This window comes from Crinia signifera, chromosome 1 (genome assembly GCF_055691185.1).
Source record: "Crinia signifera chromosome 1, ASM5569118v1, whole genome shotgun sequence".
Lineage (NCBI taxonomy): Eukaryota > Metazoa > Chordata > Amphibia > Anura > Myobatrachidae > Crinia > Crinia signifera.
Genome location: NC_139217.1, coordinates 41,503,602 through 41,527,653, shown reverse-complemented (window position 1 = coordinate 41,527,653; position 24,052 = coordinate 41,503,602). Strand labels below are relative to the sequence as shown.

At 42.8% G+C, this 24,052-nt stretch overlaps 1 protein-coding gene across 2 annotated transcripts in view; it reads left to right on the top strand.

Moving 5' to 3' along the window:
- The window catches only part of CYP26B1 (cytochrome P450 family 26 subfamily B member 1), a 69,940-nt gene that overhangs the window by 5,282 nt on the left and 40,606 nt on the right, over nucleotides 1–24,052 (top strand). The window contains exon 1 of one of the 2 annotated variants that reach the window (XM_083188696.1): nucleotides 4,435–4,457. The exons of the other annotated variant lie outside the window; for it this stretch is intronic. The gene's annotated coding sequence lies outside the window, so the exon portion shown is untranslated. Of the gene's footprint in view, nucleotides 1–4,434; nucleotides 4,458–24,052 lie in introns of those variants that run through there. 2 annotated transcript variants of the gene reach the window in all.

The window sequence follows — 24,052 nt, the reverse complement described above, 5'->3', positions numbered from 1 at the left end:
CTATCTATCTATCTATCTATCTATCATCTATCTCATATCTATCTATCTCATATCTATCTATCTATCTATCTATCTATCTATCTCATATCTATCTATCTATCTATCTATCTATCTACCTACCTATCTATCTATCATCTATCTCATATCTATCTATCTATCTCTCTCTCTCATATCTATCTATCTATCTATCTATCTATCTATCTATCTATCTATCTCATATCTATCTATCTATCTATCTATCTATCTCATATCTATCTATCTATCTATCTATCTATCTATCTATCTAATATCTATCTATATATATATATCTATCTATTAAATATCTATCTATCTATTTTCTAATATCTATCTATCTATCTATCTATCTATCTATCTATCTATCTATCTATCTAGTATTTATCTCAGTTGTCACTGTCACCCCATCAGCTGCCGTGTTACTGGCTGTATTTAAAAATGACAGTTAGGTGCTGCTAGGTCAGAAGTCTATCCCTCTCCAACAGTGGTAAGCTTGCTGTCACGTGGGTGCTTGTGGACACATCTTTCACCCAATCAGCATGAAGCTACCATGAGCCACACAAGGGCTGTAGCCAGAAGATGCCCCTGGCAGCATTTCTGCAGCTGAAGAACTGTAACGAGACAGGGAACCGCCATTTGGAACTGAGTATAACATCTTTACGGAAAGAGTAGTAGACTATTGGTTCCCAGTGACCAAACGACAGTCATGGAATGCAAACCAGTTAACGTGGGTCAGTCCCTGGGCCAAACCTTTATCCACTAGAGTGCACAGGCTGGAGAGAACCACGCCAGCATTCAGTATGAGACATGAGACGGATTGTGCGCTGGAATCACGGATTCTGGCAGGTTCATAGAAATAGGGCATTTTGGGTTACATTTATCAAAGCTTGGAGAGAGACAAAGTGGAGAGAGAAAAACTGCCAACCAATCAGATACTGTCCTTTTTCAAATGCAGCCTGTAAAATGGATAGTAGCTGATTGGCTGGTACTTTATCTCTCTCCAATTTATCTATTTTCAAAGTTTGATCAATGTCCCCCCAGTGTTTGTTTGAGGAACAGAAGATTTTCTTCCAGATGCGTATTTGTGACCTGATATAAACCACTGCTGTTCTCAGAAATCAGGACAATCTATATATATATATATACTATATATATATATATATATATATATATATATATATATATATATATATATATAAAAGTGATGCACAAAGTGCAAACTCTACAGGATGTATAAGTGATTCCTAAATGCAGAATCAACAGAGCAAGCAGTACTATTTTTCAGCAGGTACCAGCAGGAACTCAGTTCCTGAACTCTTATTAAATATGACATCATCAGGAACTGAAAATCTACTTTTCCATAAAATAAGTTTTATTTTAAAGTCACCTGTGAGTGCCTTTGTTTCTAAATACAATATATACATCTATATCTCTCTCCATCTCTCTCTCTCTCTCTCTCTCTCTCTATATATATATATATTTATATAATTGATCTGCCCCCAGACGTGCAGTTCCTGGACCTATTTTTCCAGAAAAATAGTACTGAGAGCAAGTGATACTTAATAAGCATAATCCATATAACGAGTGATATATAAATAACAAGTGATACATAAATAGTATAATCCATATAACAAGTTGTACATAAATAGTATAATCCATATAACAAGTGATATATAAATAGTATAATCCATATAACAAGTGGTACATAAATAGTATAATCCATATAACAAGTGGTGTATAAATAGTATAATCCATAAAACAAGTGATATATAAATAGTATAATCCATATAACAAGTGATATATAAATAGTATAATCCATATAACAAGTGGTACATAAATAGTATAATCCATATAACAAGTTATATATAAATAGTATAATCCATATAACAAGTGGTACATAAATAGTATAATCCATATAACAAGTGGTACGTAAATAGTATAATCCATATAACAAGTGATATATAAATAGTATAATCCATATAACAAGTGGTACGTAAATAGTATAATCCATATAACAAGTGATATATAAATAGTATAATCCATATAACAAGTGGTACATAAATAGTATAATCCATATAACAAGTGGTACATAAATAGTATAATCCATATAACAAGTGATATATAAATAGCATAATCCATATAACAAGTGATACATAAATAGTATAAACCATATAACAAGTGATATATAAATAGTATAATCCATATAACAAGTGATACATAAATAGTATAATCCATATAACAAGTGGTACGTAAATAGTATAATCCATATAACATGTGATATATAAATAGTATAATCCATATAACAAGTGATACATAAATAGTATAATCCATATAACAAGTGGTACATAAATAGTATAATCCATATAACAAGTGATATATAAATAGTATAATCCATATAACAAGTGGTACGTAAATAGTATAATCCATATAACAAGTGGTACATAAATAGTATAATCCATATAACAAGTGGTACATAAATAGTATAATCCATATAACAAGTGGTATATAAATAGCATAATCCATATAACAAGTGGTACATAAAAACACAACAGGTCCATAGAATGTGTATGTATATACTTACTGCAATGTCATTATCTGCCACTGCTGGCTGGACGACATTAGCAAATGCACCTGCTTCCACCCAGATCTCAGGCCCCTGTGCTGTATCTCCTGATGATACATACATTGCCCAGATTGCTGTCTGGTCTTATTACACAGAGGTGCCAGCCCAGGTGAGAACCTCCTACAGATCTACAATACATAGGATGCAATTTTAGTCTTTATTGAATAAGGGTAAATTGAGTGCAAGTTGAAGATTTACAATCTGCTCCCAGGTCGGGTCACAAAAGTGTCTGGAAGTTATCTCTATCCACTATTTCCTCATATTGTCTTTGACGGCCTAAGAGCAGGGACCCTGCTTATTATCGTTCCTGAAGACGATAATAAATCGAAACATTGAACGCAGCCTGTCTGTTTCGAATTATTGCATCCCTCATTTGAAAAGTCTGTGACTGCCGCCAGCATCTTTTCCTATATATATATATATATATATATATATATATATATATATATATATATATATATATATATATATATATATATATATATATATATATATATAAAACATTTATTAATTAACAGTTTCTTATATATGTAGCACACACATATGCCGCAGCGCTTTACAGAGTATGCAGTAGTTGAACACTCACATCAGTCCCTGCCCCAGTGGAGTTTACAATCTATATTCCATACCACATGTACTGTACATACACACACACAGACATTCTAGGGTTAATTTTGTTAGGAGCCAATTAACCTATCAGTATATTTTTGAAATGTGGGAGGAAACCGGAGTACCCAGAGTTAACCCACGCAAGCACGGGAAGAATATACAAACTCTGCACACTTATGGGAATTGAACCCATGACCTCAGCACGATGAGGCAGTAATGCTTACCATTACACCATCCGTACTGCCCATATGCAATAACTTGTTGCAGCAAATATATTGCAGAGGTGCTGGTCTCACAGTCACTAACTAGCATTATCACAGTATGTGTGCAGGGAGTAGCTGTTCATTCTGATGTTGCCTGTATATAATCAGTCTGTAAAATTTAGCAGTGCCACTGGGGTGACAGCCTAAATACCTATGTTTCTAATTAGATTTTTCTGTAAAGCAAACCACTTGAATTTCACATCAGAAATTCCCCTAGAATTATACCCACTTTCGGGGGTTAATATATTTAATGACCCGGGTTGTCCGGGTCATTAAGAACCCCAGACTACTGTAAATCAGAGGAAAACAATAGGGACTCATTGATACCAATTACATAGCAGACCGTTGTGTCAATGCCCTATCTAAGTAATGAATAACATTCGTTTCTGCAAATGTAGTCAACAGCAATAATATAATCAATATTCCAGAATCATTAGATTGTAATGCTGAATGTGTATCAGATACTGGAATTTTACAATGCAAGGCAGCACCCTTCCCCACAATGCGCGCACTCAGCTTCTCCGCCCCAGCGTGATCAGAGCTGTCACTCACTATTCTTTTCCCCTGGACGCTCGCTGCCATGAAGGAGCGAGACGGTTGTGGCTTCCAGCCAAGGGTCCTTCTTAATTCCCAGCCAGATTAGTACGGGTATTTTACAGAGCGAGGAGAGGTCATGTAAGCGGCTCTTTTCTGACTTTACATTAAAAAAGATGGTGTAATGGCGCAATGCTTCCAAGATTACCGCCCTGCGGCTTGTACAAAAACGTTTGTGTAATTTCTCAAGGGTTAGTTGTCAAAGGAGCTTCAAAGGCTTAGAATGGGCAGGAGGACGGCGCATAGTGAATACAGCGGATGCAGCCATTTTTTTTTGGGGGGGGGGGGTGGAACAAACATGAGAGCTCGACCAGCGCGGCATTCCTGAGATCTCCCGGAGCAGAGAAACAGAGGTCGGTAAATATAAACTTGGCTTTGGTGGTTACTAGTGAGTTTGGAGACCATGACCGTGATCTGATGAGAGCACATTTAGGTCTAATTTTGTGAAATGTCCGTTTTTTTTAATGTAAGAATCGGACATTTTGAAAACTTGGGTGATGTAATAGTGTCCGAGTCCATTAATAGTCAGATGTTTTCAGCTCCAAATAAGAGCGGCTAGTAAGAAGTCGGATCCAGATGTTTTGCCCATTGTAAACATACAACGATGTAATGGTAGCCAAGTTAGACGTTAGAAGTCAAGTTAGACGTTGGACATAATTAACGCTGTTAGCTGTATTCAGCAATGTTGAATACCAGTTATATTTAGACAATAATAGCACATTTGTAACAAATATTTTTGTAGTTATTTCAAACCTTAAAAATCAAAAACATACTTTGACCTCTTAAAATAGGTACACTTCATTTTTTTTATAGATTTTTTCCCCCCATGTACTGCATCTTATTCACATTGCAATAGGATGCACATGCAGCTTCTGCTGATTAAAACGATCAGCTTGCCTATATTCTGTGTGTAATTACGAATGTGTTTGCATCCAAAATGTTATGCTACAGTGCGACAGAATTTGCTGCGCTATATAAGAAGCTGTTAATAAATAAATACAGTGTTTTCCTGCCAAACACTTAAAGAGCTGTTTTGTGTTCGACTTTCTAACTCGGCTCCCATTAACATCCTGGTCTGCAACTGTTATATAATACACAACGCATTCTGTTTGGTCTGAAAAAGTCGGACAGTTCCTGGTCTAAAACCCAGATCCGAACTGAATCCCGTTAGAGTTCCTGAAAAAGTCGGACATTGTAATGCCTGACCTTGCGATTTTATATGTGGCCACTAAAATTGGCTCTTATTACATTCTGGACCATATGGTTTATTGTCCCATAAAATAACCACCTAAATAGGTGTAGCTGACTGGTTCACTTTTTCATTCATGCTTTCCGAATTGGCGCTAAAGAAAAAAAAACAATTAAAGACAGACTTTAGCCACTAATGACAGCAGCGAGAGTTGACACTGCCAGGTTCTGTTAGCAGTGGCGTAACAATGGCACTTCAGCACCCAGCGGTGACTTGGGGGAGCTGGCGCTGTTGGGGTGTATGGTCTCTGAAGATTCCGATGGGTCTGGTCATCCGTATAGAATCTGCTGAAAATATCACTCCAAAAATGTCCATCGCCTTGGAGGAGTCAAATGCTAGAGGTCCTACTAGACAGATTACTAGATGCTAGAGGTCCTTCCAAACTGAGGGACAGATTCTAGAGGTGTATATCGCTACCCAGAAGTTACAGAATTCAGGTATTGATATATATGGTGGGAGATGTGTTGGTGAATGGCAGTGCATATGGCTGGTGCAGGGAGAATGGTGGGTGATGTGTGGGTGAATGATAGTGGATATGGATGGTGCAGGAAGAATGGTGGGTGATGTGTGGGTGATTGACAGGGGATTTGACTGGTACAGGAAGAATGGTGGGTGATGTGTAGGTAAATGATAGTGGATATGGATGATGCAGGGAGAATGGTGGGCAATGTGCGGGTGAATGATAATAAATATGGATGGTGCAGGAATGGTGGGCGATGTGTGGATATGGCTGATGCAGGAAGAATGGTGGGTGATGTGTGGGTGAATGATGATGGATATGGATGGTGCAGGAAGAATGGTGGGTGATGTGTGGGTGAATGATAGTGGATATGGATGGTGCAGGAAGAATGGTGGGTGATGTGTGGGTGAATGATGATGGATATGGATGGTGCAGGAAGAATGGTGGGCGATGTGTGGGTGAATGATGATGGATATGGCTGGTACAGGAAGAATGATTGGTGATGTGTGGGTGAATGATAGTGGATATGGATGGTGCAGGAAGAATGGTGGGTGATGTGTGGGTGAATGATAATAAATATGGCTGGTGCACGGAGAATGGTGGGCAATGTGTGGGTGCATGATAGTGGATATGGCTGGTACAGGAAGAATGGTGGGTGATGTGTGGGTGAATGATGATGGATATGGATGGTGCAGGGAGAATGGTGGGTGACGTGATGAAGAATGATAGTGGATATAGCTGGTACAGAAAGAAGGGTTGGCGATGTGTGGGTAAATCATAGTAGATATGGATGGTGCAGGAAGAATGGTGGGTGATGTGTGGGTGAATGATAATGGATATGGCTGGTGCAGGAATAATGGTGGGCGATGTGTGGGTAAATGACAGTGGATATGACAGTTACAGGAAGAATGGTGGGTGATGTGTGGGTGAATGATAATGGATCTGGATGATGCAGGAAGAATGGTGGGTGATGTGTGGGTGAATGATAATGGATATGGATGGCACAGGAAGAATGGTGGGTGATGTGTGGGTGAATGATAATGGATCTGGATGATGCAGGAAGAATGGTGGGCGATGTGTGGGTGAATATTGATGGATATGGATGGCACAGGAAGAATGGTGGGTGATGTGTGGGTGAATGATAATGGATATGGATGGTGCAGGAAGAATGGTGGGCGATGTGTGGGTGAATATTGATGGATATGGATGGTACAGGAAGAATGGTGGGCGATGTGTGGGTGAATGATAATGGATATGGATGGCACAGGAAGAATGGTGGGTGATGTGTGGGTGAATGATAATGGATATGGATGGCACAGGAAGAATGGTGGGTGATGTGTGAGTGAATGATAATGGATATGGCTGGTACAGGAAGAATGGTGGGTGATGTGTGGGTGAATGATGATGGATATGGATGGTGCAGGAAGAATGGTGGGTGATGTGTGGGTGAATGATGATGGATATGGATGGTGCAGGAAGAATGGTAGGTGATGTGTGGGTGAATGATGATGGATATGGCTGGTACAGAAAGAATGGTGGGCGATGTGTGGGTAAATCATAGTAGATATGGATGGTGCAGGAAGAATGGTGGGTGATGTGTGGGTGAATGATAATGGATATGGCTGGTGCAGGAATAATGGTGGGCGATGTGTGGGTAAATGACAGTGGATATGACAGTTACAGGAAGAATGGTGGGCAATGTGTGGGTGAATGATAATGGATATGAATGGTGCAGGAAGAATGGTGGGTGATGTGTGGGTGAATGATAATGGATATGGATGGTGCAGGAAGAATGGTGGGTGATGTGTGAGTGAATGATAATGGATATGGATGGCACAGGAAGAATGCTGGGTGATGTGTGGGTGAATGATAATGGATATGGATGGTGCAGGAAGAATGGTGGGTGATGTGTGAGTGAATGATAATGGATATGGATGGTGCAGGAAGAATGGTGGGTGATGTGTGGGTGAATGTTAGTGGATATGGATGGTACAGGAAGAATGGTGGGTGATGTGTGGGTGAATGATAATGGATATGGATGGTGCAGGAAGTATGGTGGGTGATGTGTGGGTGAATGTTAGTGGATATGGATGGTGCAGGAAGAATGGTGGGCGATGTGTGGGTGAATGATGGTGGATATGAATGGTACAGGAAGAATGGTGGGTGATGTGTGGGTGAATGATAATGGATATGGAAGGTGCAGGAAGTATGGTGGGTGGTGTGTGGGTGAATGATGATGGATATGGATGGTACAGGAAGAATGGTGGGTGATGTGTGGGTGAATGATGATGGATATGGATGGTACAGGAAGAATGGTGGGTGATGTGTGGGTGAATGTTAGTGGGTATGGATGGTACAGGAAGAATGGTGGGTGATGTGTTGGTGAATGTTAGTGGATATGGATGGTACAGGAAGAATGATGGGTGATGTGTGGGTGAATGTTAGTGGATATGGATGGTGTAGGGAGAATGGTGGGCGATGTGTGGGTGAATGATAATGGATATGGATGGTGCAGGAACAATGGTGGATGATGTGTGGGTGAATGACAATGGATATGGATGGTGCAGGGAGAATGGTGGGCGATGTGTGGGTGAATGACAATGGATATGGATGGTGTAGGGAGAATGGTGGGCGATGTGTGGGTGAATGATAATGGATATGGATGGTGCAGGAAGAATGGTGGGTGATGTGTGGGTGAATGATAATGGATATGGATGGTGCAGGAAGAATGGTGGGCAATGTGTGGGTGAATGACAATGGATATGGATGGTGTAGGGAGAATGGTGGGCGATGTGTGGGTGAATGATAATGGATATGGATGGTGCAGGAACAATGGTGGGTGATGTGTGGGTGAATGACAATGGATATGGATGGTGCAGGGAGAATGGTGGGTGATGTGTGGGTGAATGACAATGGATATGGATGGTGCAGGAAGTATGGTGGGTGATGTGTGGGTGAATGACAATGGATATGGATGGTGCAGGAACAATGGTGGGTGATGTGTGGGTGAATGATGATGGATATGGATGGTGCAGGAAGAATGGTGGGTGATGTGTGGGTGAATGACAATGGATATGGATGGTGCAGAAAGTATGGTGGGCGATGTGTGGGTGAATGATAATGGATATGGATGGTGCAGGAAGTATGGTGGGCGATGTGTGGGTGAATGATAATGGATATGGATGGTGCAGGAAGAATGGTGGGCGATGTGTGGGTTAATGATAATGGATATGGATGGCACAGGAAGAATGGTGGGCGATGTGTGGGTGAATGATAATGGATATGGATGGTACAGGAAGTATGGTGGGTGATGTGTGGGTGAATGAAAATGGATATGGATGGTGCAGGTAATATGGTGGGTAATGTGTCGGTGAATGATAATGGATATGGATGGTGCAGGAACAATGGTGGGTGATGTGTGGGTGAATGATAATGGATATGGATGGTGCAGGAAGTATGGTGGGTGATGTGTGGGTGAATGACCACTTAAACATAAGGATGACAAATAAACACAATTGACCTAATTTTAACTTTTTTATTGAATTATAACTAAGAAACTTTTCTCCTAGGGGTGCCGTGAAACAAATTCTGATACTCTAGGGTGCCGTGATTCAAAAAAAGTTTGAGAACCACTGATCTAGTGTCTATCTTTTTACAGTAGATATACTGGATACCAATAAATGATGAAACACCAATGCCAATCCATATCAGTTATTGTAAAGTCCACTGCTTAAAGCAAAAGTTGATCAGTATAGAAAATTCCTTAAATTGGACAAGTGGTAAAGGATGTTACAGCTGGAAATGTAGATTCTTCTTATTTTGTAGCGCAAAGAGGAGCTCTGTCATTTGTGTTATTATACTGTTTTATTGCTGCAGTGATGTAGAATAACTCCTGGTGAGAACAGGGGAGCGTTGTCACTAGTGTTTTTATACTGCTCCATTGTTGCAGTGGTGTAAAAAAGCTCCTGGTGATAACAGAGGAGTGCTGTCACTAGTGTTATTATACTGTTCCATTCTTGCAGTGGTGTGAAATAACTCCTGGTGATAACAGAGGAGCACTGTCACTAGCATTATTGTAATGATACATTGTTGCAGTGGTGTATAATAACCCCTGGTGAAAACCAAGGAGCGCTGCCACTAGTGTTATTATACTGTTGCAGTGGTGTAAAATAACTCCTGATGATAACAAATAAGTGCTGTTACTAGTGTTATTATGCTGCTCCATTGTTACATTGGTTTAGAATAAGTCTTGGTGATAACAGAGAAGCTCTGCCACTAGTGATATTATACTGTTCCATTGTTGCAGTGGTGTAAAATAACTCCTGGTGATAAGAGGAGCTCTGTCACTAGTGTTATTACACTGTACCATTGTTGGAGTGGTGTAAAATAACTCCTGGTGATAACAGAGGAGTGCTGTCACTAGTGTTATTATACTATTACATTATTCCAGTGGTGTAGAAAAACTCCTGGTGATAACAGAGGAGCACTGTCACTAGTATTATTATACTCTACCATTGTTGCAGTTACTGTATGTAGAGTAAATCTAGTTGAAAATAGAGGAATGCTGTCACTAGTGTTATAATACTGGTACATTGTTCCACAGTTGAAGAATAACTCCGGTTGATAACAGAGTAGTGTTGCCACTAGTGTTATTATACTGTTCCATTGTTGCAGTGTTGTAAAATTGCTCCTGGTGATAACAGAGGAGCATTTTCACTAGTGTTATTATAATGTACCATTGTTGCAGTGGTGTAGAGTAACTCCTGGTGATAACAGAGGAACGCTGTCACTAGTGTTATTGTAGTGTTACATTGTTGCAGTGGTGTAGAATAATTCCTGATGATAACAGAGGAGCACTGCCTCTAGTGCTGCTATACTGTTACATTGTTGCAGTTGTAGAATAAATACGGGTACACACTATGCGAAGTGTGTACCTGGCGATATTGCGGATGGCACAGTGCAGCATGGTCCATGTTAATGACGAAGGAGTGCATCATTTACAATCAGCGGTAGTGCACATCCTCAGCGATATTTAGCATACACACTAAGCAATTTTTTAAACAATATCGCCCAAAAGGGGGAAAATTTGTTATATTGTTTAAAATATCACTTAGTGTGTATGGGGCTTATCCTCTGGTGATAACAGAGTAGTACTACCACTATAGTGTTAGGAAGGAAGCCAGTTTCCTTTCGTTATATACCAAGGCTGAAGCTGCCACTGGCTTAATGGCAACCTGTTAAAACTGGCAGAAAATGATTATAAGACAGTAATGAGGACTATGGGATTACTAATAGCCCCCAGGGGATCACAGACCTCTGTTGTTACTATTGTGAGTGACAATAAATGAGTATAAATTCTGCTAGAAATGATGAGTTCACGTCTGTGATCCACCACAAAGGGGAGACTAACGCGCTACCATTAATGTGGTCAATGATTCTACTGATGGTATCAATTAATGGCAAAGAGACAGGTTACATGTAAGATCAGCGCAGATTACATATTTACATACATACAGTATATAAAACAATGAACAGTATTAAACATGTTGGGGGAAATTTACTAAAAAAAATTGTGGAAAAAAAATCGTATTTTCATAAGAAAATACAATTTTTTTTGGTGTATACGTATTTTTGGCATTTACTATGCCAAAAAAACGTATTTTCGTATTCTTAATGATGGGACATTCGGATTTGTATTTACAATTACGAATGTCTACACCATCGATAGAATACGTCAGGAATCACCATTCAAAAGAATGGTGGTTCCTGATTTACTAAGCAGCCGTATTGATAATACGGCTGCTAATTGGCGTGAAACAGTCACGAAAATACGGCAGGAAAATACACCTTATTTTCCTGTCGTATTTGCTTTAAGCCTGCACGGATCAGTCAGATCCGTGCAGGCTGCAGTGTAAAACAAAATAGAAAAATAAATAAATAAAAAAAAAAACAGTGTGGGGTCCCCCCCACAGCTTTAACCAGCAGCAGGCTGAAAGAGCCGGGGCCGGTAATTAAAAATCAGGGAACCCGACAAATAGGGGTTCCCCGATTTTTAACAACCAGCATCAGGCTCCAGGTCGCCTCCTGATTGGCCGCTAGGCGGCCAATAGAATCATTTGGATGAGAGGCGGAGAAGATGAAACATCTCTGCGCCTCTCATTCCAAGCGTGTACTGGCGGCGGAGACGGCGGAGATGAAGTAGATGTCAGGATGTTCGCCAGAGGACCTGGGTGAGTAGGATTTCCTTCCACAGGTCCCCCATGGATTTCTTCGGACCCGGATGGACACCGATAGACGCCGCCGACACAGACGCCGTCGACATGGAGCCCACCGCTTACATGGAGCAGGACAAGGCACTGGATCAAGACCCTTGGACCTACCTACGGGATCAAGATAGGTAAGTATCAGTATGTGTGTAATGTATGTATTAAAGTTTTATTTTTCTTATGTGTCAGTGTGTTTATTGTACTATTTTTTTTAACTGTGGAACTACAAGACCCAGCGGGCCCTTTAATGCCCTGCAGGCTGGGACTTGTGGTTCTCCAAGTCCCAGCTTGCAGGGTAGGCTTGCTGGGACTCATAGTTCCACAGTTAAAAACAATAGTTTATTCTATTTTTTACACTCAAAGCAGCTCAATGCCCACCGCCCAGGGGCATCGAGGACAGCACCAGGCTTCAGCCTGGTCAGGTAAGTCCTGGAGGGGGACCCCTTTATTGGGGGGGTCCCCACTCCCCCTGGCCAGGCTGACCGGTCAGAGGGTTAATGGTTTGGCCGGGGGGACTTGTATAAAAAGTCTCCCCCCGGCTGTGGCATTACCCTGCTGGCTGGTTGAGCCTGGGGCTGGTTCTTAAAATACGGGGGACCTCTTGTCATTTTGTTCCCCGTATTTTGGGAACCAGCCCCGGACCTGGAGGTAGCTTAGAGAGGGGTATATATAGGCAAGTGGATAAGAAGGACTTCCTCTTTGAGTCTGGATTCCCACCCTCCCTTCCCTTTTCCATGTGCTACCTGGCTCACGGGCCTTTCACCAAATTTATTTGATAGCTTTAATTATTAATCGGTGAGAAGGCGCTCTCGACCAGCACTCAGGTGGGGTGTCAGGTGGTCTCTGTGCGGTGTGCCCCCCCCCCTGCCAGGATGGCGGGCGAGTCCCGACAACGCGGTGGGGCGTGGGCCACTTCCTGGAAGTGTCCGTGTCAGGCCATAGGAGGGGTGTGGCATATCCGTCACAGCGCAGGCTGTACCCACAATGGAGAGATGTTAGCGGTTTGGGGCGCCCTGGGCGCTGCCATGAGTAACATCTGCAGGGGGTGCTGGTCTCAAGTGCTTTTCTTTTCCATCCCTTAACAAATAGGGTCATACCAGTTACAATAAATATTCCATGACCTTTAAACTTACGCAGTTGGTGTCCGTGTCTTATTTTTAGTATAAAGTGTTTCAGTGTGAGTTATTTCTAGGCTTAAGAGTTAAGTAAAGGTATAGGCCAAGCAGCATAATTCACTAGGCGCCTTATAAATAATTTGCATTGGACCACCAACCCAAGGCACCCCTGCAAGGGTCTTGAGGCACCCCAGTTGGAGAAGGTATTTCCCACCACTAGTCACGTCTTGCAGAGCACCTGTAGCATCTGCAGTGTCTGTTCCAGAAGCGTCCACTAGATGGAGGTACAGGGCAAAAAGTGGGACTAAAGGGGAACAGTCTTACGTTCTCCTATAAGAGCCAAGACCTGTGTTTCAACTCTGCAGCACTGAGGGACAGAGAGGAGGAGGAGGAGGGGAGGGACACACACACAGGGCTCTATTCTCACTCTATGCTTTTACATATAAGTGGTTTTGGGGAGGGAAATTAGATCCAGTTCACCAAAACACATACTTCATACAGAGGCTGCTTACATATACACTGGAAGGGGCTGTAGAACAATATGACGGACGGGAGAGATTCGCATTCCCCAGTTAGGTCCAAAGACTTAAAACAGCTGGAGAGGTGAACGGGGGGAAATCAATGCACTTTTGTGTTTGTGAAATGTAAAAAGTAAATGCGGCTGTGAATCGACTCTCTGTGGCCGCCGGTCCTCTCCAGCAGGTCAGCGGCAGAAGCGCGGCGATGAGGCCAGCGCGGGGTTAATCGGCGAGCATGCTGCTATAATCCTGCGACGTGAGCCCCCCAGAATCGCAGCAGTTCTATAAATAAGTGTACTAGATATATACAGACAGCCCTGCGCCTCGCCGGTACACATCTGCACGTTGCCAGGCACACACCCCGTGCTATGCACTCATAGACCTGTGCCGTGCCAACCCCAGAGTATGTATAAATCAAGACGGCGTTGCTGAGCGCTCTTGTAGTTTTCAGCGGTGCGTATGCTTCGACACCAAGCACATGCATCTATGGCCGCTCCTAAGTGCACGCATCTCCTTCGCAACTTGCTTATGCAAGATGGGCGCAACTGGACTGCAAGAGAGCAAGTTCGCACGTTGGCTGATTGGCAGCTTCATCTTGTGTGCTGATTACCCGTTATGCACCATATCCTGCTCTGAAGTTTTGGCCTCTCACACTCTCCTGTAGTCTTCTCCTGCTCTTCCGTATATAGGCCTTCTTTATACCGGTCCAGCTCTTCTGACCATGGTTGCAAAGAGACCTCCAGCCCTGGTGCTGAATTATCTTATCTACCCCATACCTTGCCAAAACCAGAGATTCCCGTGCAACCTTGGTGTATTATCAGCGTATGTTCTCTGCTACTGGTCTGCACCACCACCATGTTTAGGTGGCCATCTTAACTGGTCAGTTAATTTTGTCCGGCCTAGACTCGCGTGCATAATATCCAGCTTTGCACATCACGGTGGAAGGGACAGAAGCCCTGGGCCATCCAAATGTTATAACTGTCCCACAAGAATCAGCTATTACCAATAGTCGGCAATCAACACATTTTTGGCAATTCCATTTTGGATTTTGCTAGCTGCAGGCTACAATTTTGTTTTGCCATGTCACAATTTCAGAACATCTCACCCCCACGAAGTGATGAGATGAACTGCGCGGCCAGAAATGAAAAGAATAACAGAAAACAGAGGTGGGAAGAAGAGCATGCAATTAAGGAAGTTGAGGATGGGGAAGGCACAGATCAATAAAGCTATATAAATGGGAGGATACGTGGTTAATTGGGTAATCTGCTCATAATGACCACTTTTTTGGTGAACTTCCACCCTCTTCCATGTGATCCACTGCCTCTTTCTGGGATTTCGTGATTCTCAGATGGCCTACGGTAGAAGACGCGCCTGTATGTGATTGCAAACACTCCTCTGGACCCAGGAATAATGACTCCGGCTATTTGACACTGATGGGATGGGCACAGGAGCTAACATGTTGCCTAGTGTTGACAATGCAGGTCTGTTGGGCAATATAACGGTGTGCAGTTTTGGGGCCTACAGTTGGTACCATGGTGCAACAAGTGACATCTCAGCATTGATCTTGGCTGATGTCTACCTTTTGTGGCAGAACTAAGCCAATCTGAGACCATGTTTCATGCACCACAAGGCTTGGAAGGTCCTACAATGGTTCCAAGAATCTGAAAGCCAATTCATCTTAGTGACCTTGCCAGTGACCACATACTGCTAATTATTAGATGGTTATCTCAGCCTCTGGTCAGCACTCGCTCCTTTAGCCTACAATTATTATAAATGTTCATTCTTAGGGGGTTCATTTATCAATGACTGATAAAGCTTGTATGATAAATGGTCCCCCAGGCCAATCAGCTCCTTACTGTCATGTGACAATGACAGAAGCTGATTGGCTGGAGTAATTTATCATTCACAACAAGTTTGATGATTAATAAATGGGCACCTTAGGATGCAGAAGAAACAGCACTACTTGGTAACCTGTGCAAATGGGTACAGGTTGTATATCCCGTATCCAGATACCTGTTATGCAAATTATTCCGAAAACTATAGTTTCCAGAATGTTCCAGAAAAATTCATTTTTTCCCCTAAAAGCACTACTGGGGACATCTGTAGCTGCCAATACTCTGGACATCAGTAACTGCCGCTACTGTGGACATCTGTAACTGGAACTGCTGGAGACATGATGTGTAACTGGCACTACTGTGGACATCTGTAACTGGCACTACTGGGAACATGATCAGTAACTGGCAGTAAAATGAGCCGGGACAAAGCTGCTGCGCGCCGGAAATTCCGGGGGCGTGGCCTAATTCAGGGGGTGTGGCCTATACTAACGGCTCTCCCGTGAGGCCACGCCCCCATTTTGCCGCTATGGGGGCATGACCCAGAGGCTCTGTGAGCCTCTAGCCATGCCCCCAGCCCCCTGGCTGCGGGAATAGACGCTGTGCGCATGCGCACAGCATTTATTCCCCCCTGCTTAGAAAGCCGACAGGGGGGACTCCCAACAGCCCCCCCTCACCGCGGGACACTGCCGGCCGCGGGAGGGACAGCGGGACAGGCCCTGATAATCGGGACTGTCCCGCTGAAATCGGGACTGTTGGGAGGTATGATATTATAATTGTGGATGTGTATTTTATCCATGTCAGCCATGCTTAAGGCTGATTTGTTAGGGTTTTTTTTTGTGAATCTGTGATGGTATCTTCCCATCAAACCATTTGTTTGTTTTAGATTTCACCAACATGTATATAGCATTATTAGGGGATACAAGGCTGAATAAGCTGTAGGCTGATGTAGCCAATGGGAAGCGTGGGACCATTAAAATTTGCTAACTATAATGGACTTAGGGGTAGATGTATAAAGCGGTGATAAGGGAGAAGTGAGCCAGAGGAGAAGTGGCTCATGGCAACCAATCAGCTGCTCTGTATAATGTTATATTATGAAAATTATAGATGTTACTTCAGTGCTGATTGGTTGCCATGGGCAACTTCTCCACTGTCTCACCTCTCCCTTATCACTGCTTCATACATCTGCCTCTAAAGGTTCATAGGGTACATCGTTGCGGGGAAAGCCGCTCAGTGCATACACACTGAGCGGCTTTCCCCCTGCCCGATGCCGATGAAGGGGGGAGGACAGCATTGCATAGCGGAGCGATATGCAAAGCTGTCCTGAAAGCGGCTCATCTGCTGGTATGACCAGCAGATGAACAGCTTTCCCGGCGATGTTGCGGGAGCGAGCAGCAGTGCTCACCGCTCATCGCCGTGCCATACACACTGGGCGGCTTTGCGCTGAAAGCCGCTCAACCCTGCTGTTTTGAGCGACTTTCAGCTCAAAGTCGCCCAGTGTGTATAGGCCTTAAGCCTGGATGAAAACTAAGTGAAACCTTTAACAGCAAATCAATGATCGTGGGTATTTTGATAACAAGTATTTGTACTCTGTCATTTCATTAAGTTATAACCTACATTTCTTTAGTTTTATTTACCACAAATTGCTTTTTATATCACTTCATTGTATTTTCTGAAAATCTATAACATCATTCTGCAACTCACCCAGCTTTGCTCATTACCACCTCTATTATACACTCCCCTCTTATCCAGCAACCAAAATCTGCTGGATCACACAATAAGACTGCGTCCTTTGCAGCACTGTCACATGGTGGTCTCCACTTCGCACACACCCCCAGGCCTGGTAACATTAAAGTAGGTGGGATTGTAATATTACTGTCCCAATCTTTCACATACAGATGTAACGCTTGTCATTTTTGCAGGGGCTGGCGGTGGATTCACCAGCCGCCAGCCTCAGTAAGGGGATGCACGTGCACGAGACACACACGCATCCCCTTCAACCGGAGCTCTCCCTGAGTCCCCGCTGCCTCGTCGTCGGTTCCCACACCGCCTCCCACCTCCCTGTCCCCCCCTAACCCTGAGGGGGTGTTCTAACAAGCCCCAGCGCTGAATGAAGGGCGCTACATCTGTACTGTAAACAGTTCTACCACTGACATTTACTTCATTCAAAGGACAGTCTATCAGGATTCATTGCTAGCTACATGTTGCAGCTCTCTATTGCCCACCTGGACAATCCAAACAATTTCTAGAAGATTTTCATGCCTGGCTCCCTCATTCCGTATCCCCTGACATCACCGCCATCATTATAAGTGATTTCAATATCTCAAGTGACAGTCCACTATCTCTTCCTGCCTCCAAACTACTCTCTCTATCCACCGCTCTCATCCTCTCACAGTGAACTCCCCCCTCTACTGATCTTGTGGTCCACAGCTTTGGTCATATCCTCACCAGACTATATTCAGGTTCTTAATGCACACACACACTCCATTGCCTCTCAGTCCAGAACCTTATCTCCAGCAATATTATTACTTTAAACTCAATGCAACTGAAGTCTTTCAAGCCTCCTCAAGCCTATTAATTTTCAAGAGATATCCACCTCTCTGTAACAACTGCTCTCACCAATTTCTACATTTATATTTCCTGATCTGGCCGTATCACACTCTAGAAAAAGCCCTTGATGAAGTGGCTCCACCTAGCCATCACACGCCATGTAAACTTAGATGTCGTCTGTGGCACTATTAACAAGACCCGTACAAAAACTTTCCCATAATGTAGAAAATCATTGGCATAAATGTTATACTCCAAGTGGCTTATTATATCTACTATTGTAAGGCCCTGAACACTGCCAAATAAACATATTTCCAAACTCTCATCTCTGCTCAAGCCTCTAATAACCAAGAGATTTTTTTAATACATTTAAATCACTTCTTATCCCTTCCTCATTCCCACCAGCCACTATCAAAGAGCAAGACCCCGCTTCTTACTTCAAGGACGAGACTGATAAGATCCAAAATGAAATGGAATGCTCTTCCTCAGCCAAGGATCTGCTCAATTCCCTACCTGAAATCTCCGGCACATACTCTGTGTTTCTTCCCATAAATGAAGATGAAGTTTCAACTCTCGTCCTCCTACTCTACTACCTTTCCTCTTGATCCTATACTCTCATAAATAAGTAATGTTCTGTGCTCATCCCAACCTTTAGCATTGCTCAGAACATCTCCCCATGTGTAGATCCCAAAAAGGCCATTACTTCTTATTTTTCGATATCTCTCTGCTGCTTTTGACACTTCTCATACAAACATTACAATCCCTAGGTCTTCAGGACACAGCCCTTTCTTGGTTCTCATCCTACATATCTAACTGCTATTTCAATGTCCGCTTCTCTGATTCCACCTCCACTTCCCTACCTCTATCATTAGGAGTACCTCAGGGCTCAGGGCCTTATCCTGGTTCAATCCTTCTGGCAAATTCCATCTTAGAGGGACAAAACCATGTGCACCGCAGGGGGGGGGGGGGAAGGGCAGATGTAAAATGTGCAGAGAGAATTAGATTTGGGTGAGTTCTTTTGTTTCCATACAGGGAAAATACTGACTGTTTTATTTTTACACTGCAATATAGATCTCACTTTGAAGTAAAACCCCACCCAAATCTAACTCTCTCTGCACATGTTACACCTGCCCCACCTGCAGTGCACATGGTTTTGTCCATCTAAGAAAGAATCTGCCAGAAGGAGTGAACCAAAATAACCCCCTCAGTCGTAGGTCTTCTGCTCTTCTTGATCTATGCCACATCTCTTGGCAAACTAATCAGCTCTTTTTAATTTCAGTATAATCTGTACGCGGATGAAACTCAAATCTACCGATCCTCCACAGACTTGTTACAATCGGATTTGGTCTGAATCAATGAATGCTTTTCTACAGTTTAACCTCTAACTTTATATTTCCAAAACAGAACAAATTATATTTCCACCATCCAATTGTAGTTAGCAACCTGATATATCACTGTTGATAACTTGATAATCAACCCTACCCCACAAGATCAGTGCCTAGGTGTCATCCTTGACTTTGACCAGTCGTTCATGCCCCACATTCAGTCTGTCTCTAAGCCATGTTACATACTCTCATCTCTTGCATGGATCATCGCAATAGTCTCCTTACTAGTCTTACCAAAATCAGATTCTCTCCACTACACTCCATCCAGAATACGGCGACGAAGCTAATCCGCGAGTAGGGCCTTCCTACCTCTATTTCTGATATTACTGAATTTAGGGGGTTATTTTGGTTCACTCTTTCTGACAAATTCCTTTTTAGATAAACAAAACCATGAGCACTGCAGGTGGGGCAGATGTTACTTGTGCAGAGAGAATTAGATTTGGGTGGGGGTTTACTTCAAAGTGAGCTCTATATTGCAGTGTAAAAATAAAGCAGCCAGTATTTACCCTGCACAGAAACAAAATAACTCACCCAAATCTAATTCTCTCTGCACATTTTACATCTGCCCCCCGCAGTGCACATGGTTTTGTCCAGCTAAGAAGGATTGTGTCAGAAAGAGTGAACTAGAATAAGGCCCTTAGTTCTGTAACTGGAATAAGCTGTACTATGTAAGAAACTGTTTATATTTAGTATTGCAGATGGAATATGACACTATTGCAATTGGAGCCGAGCTTGGTCCAAATTTGCGGAATTAAAACGTCAAAAACAGCAAAAGTCAGACATTTTGGAAAGTTGGCCATTGTAATAGCGGCAGAATTTACGATAAGTCGAATGTTTTCAGCTCCGAATAAAAGCAGCTGCTAGAACTGGCCGATGTATAGAAAGTCTCACACACAAGTCTCACACAAAACTGTTCTATAAAGTCAGACATAACTAGAGCTTTTTTGGATGATATTGAAAATTAATTACAAGTTCACCAGCACATTTCCAACGAGTACATTAAAAAATATATATATTTACAGCCTATAAATATAATAAAAATATTTTGATCTCACAAAATAGGTCATGTACAGTACATATACAGTAATTAAAAAAAAAAATTGAACTGCGCATTATTCACAACAGGATGCAATAGCATGCATATAATAAAAAGATATGCAGCATGCCTATATTTGGTATGTAATTGCAACAGTATCTATATACAAAATGTTATGCTACAGGGTTGTCCTGCCAAACACTGTAGCATAACTTCTTATGGCATGTCTATATTCTGCATGTAATTGCAACTGTATCTGCAAACCAAATTATGTTTCAGTGTTTGGCAGGAAAACACTATAGCAGAACATTTTGTATGCATACTGTATACTGTACAGTCACAATTACACACAGAATATAGACATGCTGCATATCATTTTAATCAATGCGTGTGTTACATAGTGATGCGAGTGAGATGTATTTTATGCAGGGTTGCCTACTTTCTGGCTGCCCACTCCAGGAGAGGGCAGTCAGTTCAGAAAGGCAGGGGGGGAGGCAGGGCAGCTGATGGGGTGGAAAAGAGGAAGGATGGGGGCGGCCGGTGGATCATCCGGAGTGGGGGCGTGGCCAGCACGATTGCGTGGTTGTGGCCATGCCCCCCTGCAGTGCAATGCAGGTATTTCAGGCATTGCACAGCAGGGGGCAGGGCTACAAAGTCGCAATTCGTGCCATTTGCTCCCATGGGGGGGGGGGGGGGGGGGTGTTGGCTGGGGGCTTGGGAGACTGGCCACATTCATGGGGGGGCCGGGAGGGGGAGCTGATTTCCAGGCCCCTGATTTTATGATATCGATCACATGTACATTACATAACCTATTTTAAGTGATCAAAGTATATTTTGGATTTTTGAGGTAGGAAATCATTTTAAAATATTGATTTAGAACATTGCTGAATACAATTTATAAAAAAAAAAACAACCTTTAATGTCTGACTTTATAGACTGTTTTGTGTCTAACTTTGTAACGCTACTAGCATTATACCCTGGCCTGCTACTGTTATACTGTATGACACATTCTGCTTTGTTTGAAAAAGTCAGAGCTTCCTGGTTTTAAAAATTCACGAGAAGTCGGATCTGATTGGCATTTGGAGCGTTAAAGATGCACGCCATTACATTGGCTGCGTTCTGGGGAAAAGTCGGACATTATAATGTCCGTCTTCTGGCAAACTTTGGAATGTGACTCTATCTACAATACAGAGTGTAGCGGCCGGAATATGACACTATCTACAATACAGAGTGTAGCGGCCGGAATATGACACTATGTACAATACAGAGTGTAGCGGCCGGATTGTGACACTATGTACAATACAGAGTGTAGCGGACGGAATATGACACTATGTACAATACAGAGTGTAGAGGCCGGAATATGACACTATGTACAATACAGAGTGTAGCGGCCGGATTGTGACACTATGTACAATACAGAGTGTAGCGGACGGAATATGACACTATGTACAATACAGAGTGTAGAGGCCGGAATATGACACTATGTACAATACAGAGTGTAGTGGCCGGATTGTGACACTATGGACAATACAGAGTGTAGCGGCCGGATTGTGACACTATGTACAATACAGAGTGTAGTGGCCGGATTGTGACACTATGTACAATACAGAGTGTAGCGGCCGGAATATGACACTATGTACAATACAGAGTGTAGCGGCCGGAATATGACCATATGTACAATACAGAGTGCAGCGGCCGGAATATGACACTATGTACAATACAGAGTGTAGCGGCCGGAATATGACACTATGTACAATACAGAGTGTAGCGGCCGGAATATGACACTATGTACACTACAGAGTGTAGCGGCCGGAATATGACACTATGTACAATACAGAGTGTAGCGGCCGGATTGTGACACTATGTACAATACAGAGTGTAGCGGCCGGAATATGACACTATGTACAATACAGAGTGTAGCGGCTGGAATGTGACACTATGTACAATACAGAGTGTAGCGGCCGGAATATGACACTATGTACAATACAGAGTGTAGTGGCCAGAATGTGACTCTATGTACAATACAGAGTGTAGCGGCCGGAATATGACACTATGTACAATACAGAGTGTAGCGGCTGGAATATGACACTATGTACAATACAGAGTGTAGTGGCCGGATTGTGACACTATGTACAATACAGAGTGTAGCGGCCGGAATATGACACTATGTACAATACAGAGTGTAGCGGCCGGAATATGACACTATGTACAATACAGAGTGTAGCGGCTGGAATATGACACTATGTACAATACAGAGTGTAGCGGCTGGAATGTGACACTATGTACAATACAGGGTGTAGCGGCCGGAATATGACACTATGTACAATACAGAGTGTAGCGGCAGGAATATGACACTATGTACAATACAGAGTGTAGCGGCCGGATTGTGACACTATGTACAATACAGAGTGTAGCGGCCGCAATATGACACTATGTACAATACAGGGTGTAGCGGCTGGAATATGACACTATGGGGTTTATTCTAGTTCATTCTTTCTGACAAAATCCTTCTTAGATGGACAAAACCATATGCACTGCAGGGGGGCAGATGTAATATGTGCAGAGAGAATTAGATTTGGGTGAGTTATTTTGTTTCTGTGCAGGGAAAATACTGACTGCATGATTTTACACTTCAATATAGATCTCACTTTGAAGAAAAACCCCACCCAAATCTAATTCTCTCTGCACAAGTTACATCTGCCCCACCCGCAGTGCACATGGTTTTGTCCATCTAAGAAGGATTTTGTCAGAAAGAATGGACTAGAATAACCCCCATGTACACTACAGAGTGTAGCGGCCGGAATATGACACTATGTACACTACAGAGTGTAGCGGCCGGAATATGACACTATGTACAATACAGAGTGTAGCGGCTGGAATATGACACTATGTACACTACAGAGTGTAGCGGCCGGAATATGACACTATGTACAATACAGAGTGTAGCGGCTGGAATATGACACTATGTACAATACAGAGTGTAGAGGCCGGAATACGACACTATGTACAATACAGAGTGTAGAGGCCGGAATACGACACTATGTACAATACAGAGTGTAGCGGCCGGAATATGACACTATGTACAATACAGGGTGTAGCGGCTGGAATATGACACTATGTACACTACAGAGTGTAGCGGCCGGAATATGACACTATGTACAATACAGAGTGTAGCGGCCGGAATATGACACTATGTACACTACAGAGTGTAGCGGCCGGAATATGACACTATGTACACTACAGAGTGTAGCGGCCGGAATATGACACTATGTACAATACAGAGTGTAGCGGCCGGAATATGACACTATGTACACTACAGAGTGTAGCGGCCGGAATATGACACTATGTACAATACAGAGTGTAGCAGCCGGAATATGACACTATGTACAATACAGAGTGTAGCGGCCGGAATATGACACTATGTACAATACAGAGCGTAACGGCTGCAAGCTGGAAGGCAGATAGAGAATACGGCAATTAAATTGGTAGATAGCTCCAGCCATACATAATCTCCAAGTGATGGCTCCCGGCTGGTTCGCC